This window comes from Camellia sinensis, chromosome 14 (assembly GCF_055761805.1).
Source record: "Camellia sinensis isolate YWXY chromosome 14, ASM5576180v1, whole genome shotgun sequence".
Lineage (NCBI taxonomy): Eukaryota > Viridiplantae > Streptophyta > Magnoliopsida > Ericales > Theaceae > Camellia > Camellia sinensis.
In genome coordinates, this window is record NC_138974.1 from 14,505,330 (window position 1) to 14,519,560 (window position 14,231).

The 14,231-nt window shown below is 37.2% G+C and overlaps 1 long non-coding RNA gene across 3 annotated transcripts; it reads right to left on the reverse strand.

Moving 5' to 3' along the window:
* Window positions 1-2,693: 2,693 nt before the first annotated feature.
* Window positions 2,694-5,155, reverse strand: LOC145807430 (uncharacterized). Of its 3 annotated transcripts, none has more exons than XR_014350508.1 (3): window positions 5,020-5,155; window positions 4,387-4,463; window positions 2,694-2,931 (listed from the first exon to the last, which is right to left on the reverse strand). It is a non-coding gene; the product is annotated as an uncharacterized LOC145807430 (long non-coding RNA). The 3 variants fall into 3 exon arrangements; XR_014350506.1 differs by lacking the exon at window positions 2,694-2,931 and adding an exon at window positions 3,720-3,812; XR_014350507.1 differs by lacking the exon at window positions 2,694-2,931 and adding an exon at window positions 3,728-3,997.
* Between the last annotated feature and the right edge of the window lie 9,076 nt (window positions 5,156-14,231).

Here is a 14,231-nt window from a genome sequence, read left to right on the forward strand (position 1 = left end):
GGTGACCAAGTATCCTAGGAACTTACTGGACCCAACTCAAAATGTACATTTCGAAGCATTGAGTCGGAGCTGATATGTTCTTAGGATATCAAAAACTACCTTCAAGTCGGCCAGATGATTTCCAGGCTCTTTGGTCTTCACGACCATATCATCAATGTAGACTTCTAATGTCTTTCCAATCAGATGCTTAAACATCTTGGTTACTAACCTCCGGTAGGTTGCTCCTGCATTTTTTAACCCGAAAGACATTACTTTATAGCAATACAGCCCTTTTGGGTGATGAAAGCAATCTTCTCCTCGTCAGAGGGATACATTGCTATTTGGTGGTATCTCTTGTAAGCATCCAAGAAGCTCATCCTCCCATGTCCTGAAGTGGCATCCACCAGGTGATCAATTTTAGGCAGAGCGAAGCTGTCTTTGGGACACGCCTTATTCAAGTTGGTGAAGTCCACGCAGACCCTCCACTTCTCATTCTTCGTTTTTACAACTACCATATTGGACAACCAGGTTGGGTAGTTCACCTCCCGAATGGCCTTAGCTTCCAACAGCTTGTCCACTTCCTCCTCTACTGCCTCCACATGAATCAATGTCGGCCTTCTTGCCCGTTGGATGATAGGTTTAGCCGACCTGTCTACATTAAGTCTATAATAAGTGACCTCGAGGTCAATGCTAGGCATCTCGTATGGCGTCCAAGCAAATACTTCTATGTTTGCTTGCAAGAAAGCCTCTAACTCCCTTTTCTCCTCCTCGGCTAAGCCTGAGCCAAGAAGGAAGAAGCGCTCTTCATCATCTTCTTTTACTAGAACCTTCTTCAAAGCTTCCTCACTTTTGTCGGCTAGTTCTTTGCCGACATCATCTAGGACCTCCATGTCCTCATCTTCAATTTCCACTGTCTCTACTTCTCGCACATTACAAGTGGATTTCATTGATGCCATGAAGCAATTTTTTGCCTATACCTGATCTCCTTTAACCTCCTCAATCCCATGTTCAGTTGGGAATCGCAACAGCTGGTGCAATGTTGAGGGAATAACCCTCATTGCATGCAACCACGGTTGGCCCAAGATAACATTGTAAGGGAAGTGGGTGTCAATTATCATGAACTTCGTGCTTACCTTCTTCGTGCTTGCACGCACCCCCAAATTCATGGCCCCTAGAGGCCACGTCGGCATTCCATTGAACCTAACCATTGGGCTATTGAACTGTTCCAGATCATCTGGTGAAGGCCAAGTTCCTTATAACATTTAGCATACATGATGTCAAAAGAACTGTCTTGATCAACTAGTATGCGCCTTACCTGGCGCACCCCAATCTTCAACGTTATCACCAAGGCATCATTGTGTGGATGCTGCACCATATCTAGGTTTGCCTCGGTAAATGAGACCATTGGTCCCTAGTACTCATTGGTCCTCAGTTTCTTTTGCTAGACCTAATACACATGTTGTAGTTGCCTCACTTTCTAAGTCTCGCCATGCACCTCATTCTCATTGACCTGTGAATGAATCACATTGATCACCCGAGGTCCATCTGCTTGCTATGGCGGTGGTGGTAGTGGTGGTGTTGTCGGTGCTTGCGCAGTCTTGCCTGCTCTTCCCTTGTTTTCGCCTCATCTACGAGGTCTCTTAGGTGACCTTGTCTGACCGAATCCTCCAAGTGTGTCTTCAAAGCCCTACATCCCTGTGTCAAGTGCCCATTATCATTATGAAAAGCACAATGCTTCCCAAAGCTTCTTCCCATAAACTCGCCAGAGATCTTCTCTGGCACTATGTAATACGGTTGGTTTCTAATCCTTTCTAGAACTTTGTAGACCGGGATCCTGAATACAGTGGTGACTACCTATGTAGCCCTCAACCCTATTTCCTGCCTGATAAAACCAGTGTTACCTCGGCCTCGCTTTGGCGAGCCGTTTCTCTTCTCCTGCTTTGGCGCCTTTGCTCCGTGCGTGTCTTCCTCCGCTCTAACATATTTCTCAATTCGTGCCATGAGCTCCTCCATACTCTTTGGTAGAGTTTTTGCACACAACAAGTTGGGTCTTGAATGAAGAAATTTTTTTGTCTCCAAAGAATCAATTTTGTCACTATAGATATTTATGAGGAAATATTTTCGTCACTGGCTTCGTCATTGAATGTTTGTCACTAAAAACCACCGTGACGAAAAATAATTTCGTCACTAATGAAATTACTTCAGTGACGAAATTTTTTGTCACCAATAAAACAATATTTTGTTGCCAAAAATTCTCATTTTCGTCACCAAATAGTTATTCAGTACCATATTTATAACTTTAGTTGACGAATAAATTTGTCACACATGTTGATCATTCATGAGGAAATAATTTCGTCACAATAAGATGTAAAGTAGACAAAATTTTTCATCTCCAAAAGTCATACATGGGTGACGAAATATACAAATATATATATGCGTGACAAAATTTTTTGTCACCAAACATCAAAATCAATGAAAACTTTCATATATAAGTTACAATAAATTTTGTCACAAAAAAAGTTTATTAGTGATGAATAATCACTTTGTCATAATAACAAATACAAGTGATGAAACAAATTCGTCACTAAACTTGTTCCATATTTTATATTTCAATTTAAATTATTATTTCACAAATATCACTGCTCATATCCCAATAGCCTTTTAATTGTACTAAGAAATCCACTAGCTATTATACACCTCTACAAAAAAATTCACTATACAATTTATATTATAAATCAGAATATATCCATCAAACAACTTTAATAATAATCCATTAAGTATAACAAAAAAACCATCAAAACAAATCTCAAAATGAACTAACGTGGAGTCCATAAAAAATATCAACACTCAATCTTGATTTGCAACTACAACTAAGTATCAGTTCAGGAAAAAAAAAATTCAACACTTGATCTTGATTTGCAAGTATGCTTCCAAACGTCATCAAAAACCAATCTGCAAAGAAAATAAACAAAAAAAATATTAACATATTATCAATTATATTGTATAGACCTCTCTATCCATGTCAATACAAATTGTGTACACAATGAGTCTAGTTTAACAACCAGAAGTTCCTTTGTACATGGCAAGCTCTTATTAATCACATTACTAACTTAGAGCAACTCCAACACTGCCTAGCAAAAATACACAAAAAAATAAACACATGATTTTGTCTCTGCTTTGGTTAGTGTGTATTTTAACAAGGGTCATGCTAAGATGACTAGGTAAATGATTCAAAAACAATTTATTAATTTAAATACAGGCCATTTATGCAAGTTTCTAATTGATTTCGGGAGAAACAATTAGGAAATTAGCTCATTACTTCTTTTTCTTTTTTTATTTTATTTATTGATAATGCATTATCATACTGATGTTTGGAAGGGTAATAATATTTTTCAATTTTCATCATGATGCTCAACTTGATTCAATAGAATAAATGCTTGACAATTTAGCATATCTGAAGTGAATGAGGATAACATCCAAGTATTCGTTGTCATCATTATCAAATGTGTTAACTACTCTTTCATGTCACATAAAAGTTTTGAAAGATGAAACTAAATGTTTAGTAAAATATATTAAAGACAGTTAAATATCCACCAAAACCCAATATTTCAACCCATAAAAGGAAACAAAAGAAGTGAAATTAAAGTTTCTTCAAGTAAATAACTCCCAACTTTTCAAATATTATGCACAAGCCTTGAACATTACAGAACGTAAAATGATGCCAGATATGGTAACTAACCATAATATCTTCTGAAAAAACCTACTCCCCTCCACCTTTGACATGGAAGCCATATCTCACACAAAGCTGCGACAATGTATCCAATGGATATCCTCTGGATTGAATGAAAAGATGCAGAAGTTCATTATTCCTAATAAAAGAAAGCAGGGTTGCAATAGAGAAACACTTCCCTCAACTATTATTTGTACCACACATTCACACTGGTAAATAGGTTTATTATGCTTATGACCTGGGTGGTTATCACTGTTTTGACAATATTGCCAAAGTTCAATGAAATTCCTGGCAATTTAGAAATATGACAGTTATGTCAAAAATTGAACCGATAAATTTAATAGCCTATGATTAAGGGATCTTATATTGAATTTGAAAGTGAATTTTGAATGTTTAACATGCTAAAAGATCCATTTTTGGTGAAACCCATGCATATTAACATGCATTGATTAACTCTAAATAATCCCTCTGTTTTCAAAGAGATTGAAGTGATCTCCATGAATCTATGTACAACTGGGTAGTCATTTGTCGAATGCACATAAAAAAATAGAGGTGAAGTTTGAGATTTTACTTTTCTAACAAGAGTTATCCTTGGCACTAAAAAAAAAATAGTGCATGTACAAAAAGAATTTTCAAGACAAACAATAAAAAGAAAAAGCTGAAAGCATGAAAAAGACCTGCAAAATGCCCATCCAACGTATTCCTTCAATGTCAACACCATATGTCAAAGATGTTGTTCCATGTAGCTAACCACCTGAAACGAAAGAACACAAGATCTTAAATTCTACAACTATACCTGGAAATCATATGGTCAAATTTATGTAACAGAAATGATATGAGATGACAGCAACATAATATAGTTCAAACTGTAAGGCAATATCAAGACCACGAACCAAGAAAATGTGTTAAACCAACAAGGGAAATTGGCAGCACACTCTCATATCTTGTCCTTTATTTATTTTCAAAAGTGAAATTTGCAGCAATTATACTTCCATCATTCATGGTAAATGAATGTTCTAAATAAAACATAATGTCAATTGCAGTATTGACCACTAGAAATAAAAAACAGTTGCTGAGGGCCACAAAGGGTCCAGGAATGTTAACTACAAGAATTCTTCTTCTGTAGTTAAAGTGGAATTTGAGTGATTGACTTACTTAACATACAAAATGAAAAAGTCTTCCACAATAAACTTGCCATCCATCACAGATTGTTGGAAGTCTATATATAGTTGCTCGAAGTGTTTTGCATGGCCCAATTAGATACATTTATGTATTATAGGACGTAAGTTGAAAGTTGTGCACAATATTACCTTGAAGAAAAACACCAACGAAAAAAAGCTTCAACGCCCTAAGCCATGCTTTTTGTGTAGCATCTACTTTGTCTGAAACTCTTTGACATTAAAAAAAAGGGGAGTCTTTAGTGCTGAATGATTGACTTCCTCAATAATCATTATCTGAGTGTAGAAATTATTGAGTGCAGATGCTAGGCCAGTATATAATTACACGGAATTTCATAGCGTATAAAGATAATTATCAAATTTAAGAATAAAAAGTTACAGATCTCTCACTACTAAAAATAACACTTTTTGCGACCGCTACAAACCGTCGCAAATAATAGAAATATAGTCGCAAAAAACCTTTTGCGATTGCCCATGCGATGGCAAATGGGGGTCGCAAATGTGGGGGTGGCAAATACTTTTTGCGACCGCAAAATTGCAGTCGCAAAACAGTTTAAAAAATGCCTACAATGTATTAGCGACCATCTTGTTACCGTCGCAAAAAAATTGAAAAGAAAAATGACAAATGTGGCTAGTGAATAATGCCCCATTCAATAGCATTTTTGAAGTACTTTTCAGGTTTCATAAAGACAAAGGCATAAAAATCAGAGAACTCTGTTTAGCTATGGACTTTCTAAGAATTATGCAAATAAAAGGCAAAAATGTTGATTTCATCACCTACCACCACCACTAGCAGTAAAGCTGTGTCACCATTTTCAAGCGTTAGAACCTCAAATTATAGAATTCTTATCAAAACCAACAACAAAACCCAGAAACCATATCAACCCAAATCAAAACATGCCATTTTTTAAAACCTATATCTTCACCTTCACAGATTTAGCTAAAAACATCATATACAAAGTTCAGGTACTTTGTTCATCATTCATCAAAACCCATACTTAATTTTAAATTAAAGAAGAAATGAAAGTCAATATATATAGTTTCAAATTTATAGATAACATTGAATTCATTAAAAAAAAAAAAATCAAACCAAGCTAAAAAATCACTACCTCCAAAAAATCAAAGCAAGAAAATTTTGGTTTTTAAAAATCAAATTAAATTGAAACCCATTTGCTTAAATTGAGTAGGATTTGATATATAAAACTCAAAAAGTAATAAAAACAATCAAAACCCATATGTAGAATATAGAGCAAATTTCAATCAGATTAAGCAAAGAAGACTTCACTGAAGCTATAAAAAAAAAAAAAAAAAAAAAGAACAAAGAAACTTGCGCCACCCTTTCGTGTATTTGATTCTCGCACATACAAGCATCGCCCATATCCTGATTGGAGCAAAGCCTCCTCTCAATCACTAAGAGTGGTCTCAGATACAATGCCGCTGAGATGATAAAAAAAGTTCTGTTAGGTTCTTAGTATCACTAGCAAACTCGTACCATCTTATCTTTCCGGCCAATGATCAAATCCAATCATCAAAAGTCTATACTAGATTGAAAGCTTCAGCGGTTATTATTAAGAAGTTTTAAGCTTTTTCACTATGAAACCAGAATGAAAACAATCAAGACTGAGCCAAATCAACCCAATTGGATCAGGTTGTTTGGATTGAGTCACATAGAGTAGCCTAATGAGCACAAGAAAAATGAGGAAGTTTAAGAAGAGCACAAGCACAACAATTCTAATCATGGAAGCAAGAAAATAAGACGTGTTTAAGAGAAGAAAAATGGCAAGGATAGTAAGAAGATAAGACAGATTGTGGTGATGAAGACAAGATAATGATAATCAATTGAATGATTGGTTTCGCTCCTATATTGGTTTTCATTACTCACAAACTATTAACTGGCAACCACATAAAATTTGACCCAACAAAGTAATAAAATAAAATAGCTTTATCTGGTACAGCTTTAGACCTAATGGAAGAAACAACTAGTACCTCTCAATATTGGGCTTAGAATCATCCTCGTCGTCATCCTCGTCCTCGTCCTTGCCATCTAGGTCAGGCGATATGTGAAAAGTAGAATAGTAGAATTCAACTCTGCGTCAAGAAATGCAGCAAAGTCCTCACTGCTTGACGAGTGTACTGGAGAATCATTCACAAGACTCATCTGAAATGCCATCCAAGCAATAAATTAACAAATCCATTTGATGGATTTTAGCAACAAAGCACTTTTTCAATTATGTATTTCTAAATTCATGGAGATTATTGTGATGTTAGAATACAATTCAAATTCATGGCAATTATTGTGAATTTAGTAACATCACCAAATTTCAAACAAATTAACAAATCCATTAAAAATTGCACAATAATATAAATCGGTACTTTAATAAAAAAAACATATAATCATTTCATCTGTGAAAAGCCTTGTGGACACATCTAATTTTAACTATGGAGGTAAAGCAACTTTACAAAACCCACAACAGTGGAACCTCCCATGTCTGTATAGAGAGCTAGGGGATTATAGTAATGACTAATTCTTCTACAACCAATGTGGGTATATTGAAATGCAATACAAAACACAATGAACAGTATATTTCAGTACAAATCCAATTACAGTGTCACTGTTAATGAAAACCAGAAATATACTCGTATCTTTATATATACCAGTTTTCAGTTGTTCATCATATTTGAAAGTTCTCCAGTATGGGCTGAAAGCAGTGATTAGCTGCTACCAGCTAGGCCAACTAAATGGACAATCTCATCTTCAAGGTGTGAAAAGTGAGTCAAGAACTTGTCATGAAGCTCAGAGCAGTCAAAATGATTTTGCTGCAAATGAGGAAGAGCATCACAAATAATTTTCAAACCGCTCTGCAGCAATTCCACCCCTTGGTTAATTCCATCAGGAAGTTTTCGTCTTTTATTGGCTTGGTTTTCAATGTCAATCTCCATGGTTTCATATTCCATAACACCCAGATCAATTGTTTGACATTTTCGAATCATTTCTTTTAGCTTCAGACCGTCCTTTACAAGCAATTGAAGTTGATCAGTGCTAGGTATCACTGTAAGAAGAGCCATTTCCTTCTCCAGAAATGTCTTCAACTCAGACATAAATCTCTCTTCATTTGCCTCATTCCCTGACTCTAAATCAAATGAAAGAGCTGCATTTTGTGGCACAAATCTCCGGAGCTAAATGCAAGAAGTATGGGCAGCGAAATATCCAAAGGCTGTGATTGCCAAATGAACAAATGCCCAGTGCTGCTCTCTGAATAAAATGTGGTACAACTCCCATACAGCTGAGCTCTTTGTACTAAGTAATGTTTAAAATGGGAATAATATGAGGCCTTTGATGGTTTACAAGCTAAGATTTATGACTAACTCAGCAAGAATTTTGAGAAAATAACTGGAGGAAAAAGAAAAATGAAAAAAAAATGTGAACATGTTTGAGCATGAGAGATAAGATGGAAAATCAGTTGTGAACTGGTGTCTTGCAAATAACCATTGAATTTTGCATGCCAATAGTTGTCATTCTTAGTATCTCAACAAATTATAGTTCATTACAGACTGAATAATTTAATGTCAGTTACTGGCATTCAATTTAAGACGTATCCTTAAACATGATTATTTAGTCATCATTGATTCCACAGAGTCGATTTTTACTTTTACATGTAAAAGTTCATAGGTCATATGTAAAGGAATTCATTACTTACAGAGATTGTAGGGAGGCAAACAGAGAAAAATCCAAAAATTCCAACTAAACTGGTAGATACTAAGAAAAAAAACAACACATAAAAATGTTTCCTGCAAAATTCATGACATATTGACATGTTATTCATGAACACAATTGGAACCTCAATTATATCCTCTCTGCTATGGAATTTCAAAATTAATTGTAATCCAAACAAACAGAGCTTCAACTTATCTCATCACCACCAAACAGAAACACAATCGAACTTTACTATTATAAACAAAAAGAACAAAAATGTAAATCTGTATGGAAATCTTACAAGTTGACTTGCTACTAGTATTGCACACAAAAATTTCAATCGTCTGGATGAATCTGCTTACAATTTCTAGCTTTCACAAATTTTTGTTGCACCAATTTGCATAAAACCAAAGAATTACAGTAATTTACAGGAGCAATAGAACCAGTACTTTTTTAATACTAGATATATAAACACTTCTAGACTACTAGTTTTTGTCTGAAATACCTACATAAACTGAAACCATAAAGTTCATTAAATTTTTACTAATTTGAGCTCATTCCATCAAACGAGATTATTAGAAAATTAGACATACCATTCAATCCGAAGAAATCATAACCTTTAAATGCAAAATATAGTCCCAACAATCAGAAGAATTTGTCTATCTAATATTGCATCAGAATGATGTGGCGGTGTTATTTGTGTAATCAAAAGCATCTCAATGGATTATTTGTTCTAAAGTGATAGGCTCAAAACCCAACCAAGTCATTATGTATAAATTTTTTGTATGGTTTTTTGTTTATAAATCACTACTCGATGTTTTCTTTGAATAATTTGGAGTAATGTTAGGGACCCAAATAATCCACCAAATATTTTACCAAACCTCTCACATGGGTGTGGGACCCATACACATGTGGGTTTGTGTGAATCCCATACTCATGTGAGAGATTTGATAAATGATTTGGGATTTATAGCATTTTTCATAATTTGTCCACCTTGCACAAGCATGTATAATAGTTGGAGCAAGTATAGCAATTATTTTACATGAAAAGATGACTTTTCAGTAACCCATGGGACATGTAAACAACAATTCATACCACATATTCTATTAAGCATTCAAAAGGAAAAGAAAACAAAACCAATAAAAGAATGACAAAGAAAAATATTTAAGAAAATGAATGATAGAGAACATCAACAATAGTTTTAATAGATACTTTACGAAATTAACATGGGGAATATGAGAAGTTCAGTGACAAGGAACGAGGAAGCCATGAAAGTTGAAGGAAAAAAAGATGGAAATTTTTTAATCCTTGGAGGGCATGGTGCAGTTCAAATTTTTGTGTTAAGACGTACTGTTTTATTATCATAGACCAACTAAGCAAGTGCATTTATCATCAAAATGGGGATTTCCTAATTAACACTACAATACAAAGAAAATATAAAATCCAAAGAGTTAGACTAATTTCAACATAAAGATCTGTGATCGATTGAGTAATATGGGAGCTAGTGAACAATACTCACTCAATGAAAGAAAAAGGCACGACATTGGTGTAATGAGGAGTATAACACTCGAACAATTTCCGGGATCAAAATCTCAAAATCAAGAGTGAAGATACTGGTACAAGACTAAGGAGAATTTAAAATTTTAATTATTGCACACTAATGCATTGAAATGGGAATCTCTATTTCAAATTTGTAATAGAGAGGATCTTGATCCAAAAATCTCAAAAACTAGAAATCCAAGCACAAATTATCATGAATTATTAATATTAAACAAAACAGAACAACAATAGAATTTGTAAAATTACAAGTAAACCAATCAAAAGGAGAAAGGAATGTTAGGCTCACATATTTCTTACGGCTATAGCCTCATCGTCATCACCGCGCCTCTCATAACTAGGTTTTCGGTAATCTTCCTCCTCAGACCCGTATTCCGAACTGGGTAGACTCGATTCAGGCCTACGTCTGTACCCCTGAGTAGGTTCATCATATCCAGTCTTCTTACCATACCCAGAAGAACCATATTCCCAACTGCGTGTCTCATTAGTTTCGAAAATTAGGAAAAACATTAATTCTGAAAATTAAGAAAAACAGTGATAGAAAATAGAGAAATTGAGTGAGTGAGAGAGAGAGAGAGAGGATCCATACATGAATATACAAAATAGAGAAATCGAATAATAAGAGGTGCTGATGGAAGAGAACACACGACACTAAAGGCGAACGGGTGAGCGGGCTCGGAGATACGACGTCAGTGGCGCCACTGAAGGAGGAGAACGGGCGACGTCGGCGGCGGCGTGTAGACACCCCATTTTTGACCGACCTTAAGACTCAGACGTCACCGATTGAATGCTTGGTGATGTTGCATATTGTGCTCGTTCAGAAGTTTTAAAGTCTCGGCTGCGAGCCTTGCCTCCGGACTTCCGGGCTCTTTCGTGTCTTTCGAGTCTTGCCTCGGTTTGAGAGATTTACCTTCTTCCTCTCCTATGTGCGATACGTAGAGAGATGTTGTGTGTATGACTCCAGGTATTCTCAGTAGTCGCTTTTAGCCTTCTCCGCGTGAGACGCAGTGAGAATTGCATAATTTTCTTACATCCTTTCTGCATGAAATGTAGTTAGATTTGTATTCACTTGCTTAAAACTGTTGCATGGTATGCTTCATTACAGTTTTCTTTGCATGATCATAAGTTATGTTCAGCTTCTTGCATTGGCAGTTGCATTTTGCCCCTGCCTGCGGGCACATCTGTGTTATTTTGTATGTTTGTCTAAGTCTTCGGCCTTGTCAAAAATGGGTCGTCTCTGGGCTTTGACATTCACTCCCGTCACTTATGACTTTCGAGTTCTGTCAAAGAGGGGCAATTGTAGACACCCCATTTTTGACTGACCTTGAGACTCAGACGTCACCAGTTGAGCGCTCGGTGATATTGCATATTGTGCTCGTTCAGAAGTTTCAGAGTCTCGGCTGCGAGCGTTGCCTCCGGACTTCCAAACTCTTTTGTGCTTTGCCTCGGTTTACGAACCAAGCTCCGTTTTCTCTGTTTTCTCTTCCTGAAGGGAGGGAGAGGTCTCGTAGATCATCTCTCAGTGGCTGTAGGCTACGTTTCGTGGTCGTAGACCGTTTTGCCCATTTGGAGTCCGGTTTCCGATTTTTCGGAGCCGTTGGCCGTGTGCCTCGGTTCGGGACCGCTTAACCACCTCCGTTTGCTCCAATTTTTGGCATGCATTTTATTTACTCCCTTTTGAGGGACACTGTGGTCCGAGAGACCAACTTCGTGGTCGGACACCACTTCCGGTGCCTAACAGCCCCCTTTCGGGGCCCCGAACTGCGTGTTTTGGCTCCCGAACCTTCATTCTGCATTTTTGGGCTCCAACCCAAACTCGATTTAGTCATATTTTGAGGTCCTTTTAATGTTTGATTAAGGATATTTTGCTGTTTGAGATCTCCTACTGCCACTTGCTTCTTTACCCCTCTTTTAGGCCTTTTCTTGCATGATAGTTTAGGCCTACTTGTATTTATTTTCGTGGCTTGTCATAAACTACAAAGTGTCTTATTTTGAGCCCCTATTCAACTTTGTTGAAGGGCTCTCTTTGGGTTGAGATCTCCTACTATCACTTGCCCCTTTATCTCCCTTTTAGGCCAATTTTGGGGAGAAATTTGAATTTCATTTCCCCCCCATTTTTCCCCCTCTTTTCCACCCTCTTGTGTCTATATAACAGACCCCCAAGTTGTGTTTTAGGGGTTAGAAAATTTTGGTTTGGAGCTCTCACATTAAATCTCTCTCTCTCTACTCTAAGCCTTAAAAAAAACCCTTTGATTCTTACACCATTTCCTCACCATCACCTAGCACCACACCACCACTCCATTCCAGAAGCTTGGAGGGTCTTCTCAGAGCTTAGGAGGCAGCATTTCTTGGTCCAAAAGGCTGTCAAAGATTAGTCTTCAAGGGTAAGTCCTCTTCTCCCCTTTTTGACCCTTTTCTTGGTTCACATCTTAGCTCTTTGTGCTTGCATGTTGGGGCTCCGACCCTAACTGAAAATATAATTTTTTTGAGCTCTATTTCATGTTTGTTTAAGGGCCTCTCACTGTTTGAGGCTCCCTTTTTGCACTTGCTTCATTACCTCCTTTGTATGCCATTTTCTTGCATATTATTTTAGGCCTATATGTAAACTGTTTTGAGCTCTAGTCCAAACTGTAAAGAAGCTTATTTTGAGCCCTTCTTCAACATTGTTGAAGGGCTCATCACTGTTTGTGGCTTCCATTTGCCACTTGCCTTTATATCCCTCTTTTGGCCTCATTTTTGCATGATTTGTTAGCCCCTTGTTTTTGTGTTTCTGGACTTTGGTCCGAACTATAAATGGCCTTATTTTGACCCCCTCTTAATGTTTCATTAAGGGTCTTTTACTGTTTGAGGCATCCTTTTTGTACTTTGTGTTATAGCTCTCTTTTTGGCCTTGTTTTGCATAGTATTTTGAGCATGCTTGTGCACTGTTTTGGTTTTGATCATAAACTGTAAAAGGTCATATTTTGGGCTCCTATTCAACATTGTTGAAGGGCCCTCATATTTTTAGAGCCGGCAGCCATCACTTCCTTCTTTGTCTCCCTTTTGGCCCATTTTTGCATTCTAGCTTAGCCCTATTTGTGTTCGTTGTTTGGCCTTCCTTAAAACTGTAAATATACTTTTTTTGGGACTGTCTTGAGTCTATCTTTACATTTCATGTTCTAATAATGCATGCTTTGTATAGCTATAGGTCATTGCGTATGCCTAGTTTTGCATTTCGGGTCTCATTTCATGCATCGGGTGCCATATTGTCATGTTTCGAGGCTGTTTTGCATCACTTTTTGCTGCTGAAATTTGCATGCTAGCATACCATGTTCCATGCCTTGCCATGTCTTGTTAGAGTGGCATTTCGTGCCTTAGGGTCGGTCCTCGGTTTGCGTGCATGTGTGCACGCATTTCGAGTGTCTCATTTTCATCTCATGGCCTCTTATGTGAGTGTGGCTGAGGTCCACTCATGTTGGTATAAGCCCATATTGCGTTGTGTATGCCATTTCATTTCATAGCATTGTGTATGCTAGGTTGTATGTTAGCGCATTGTGTATGCCATGTTATCTCGTGCATCGTGTATGCCATTTCATAGCATGTTGCATGTTAGGTTGTATATTAGTTGCATTCATGCATATCATGCATATTGCATTGTGCTTGGGATAGGAGTTAGCCCGAGCATGGGAAACGAGGTACGTTTCGTACTCCGAGTGACGGAACGTGTCTCAATTCCAAGTCACCGACACTTCGGATTATGTATGATGGAGTTTAGGTTTTGTGTGTTTATGTGTGCATTCATTCCATATTGAGTCATGCAAATCGACTCCTCGGCCAACATGCATCGATATGCGTGATTGGTGGCACGAGGATCGAGGACTACACTCCTTGAAGAGTAGTCACGCATACATGTGTGAAAATACATTGCCATGCCCCTTTCCTGCTCTCTGTTGCAGCAAATCAAGAATCAGCAATCTTCCGGGGCTTGGCGCGCATTTCAAAAAATATTGCAAAACAGAGGCTAATTGGGGCATCACAGTGGATTTCCGTGCAAAGGCAACCCGGACATGCATCATCCATCATCTGGAGAAGAGTCAAGACAGTCCCTGGCTTG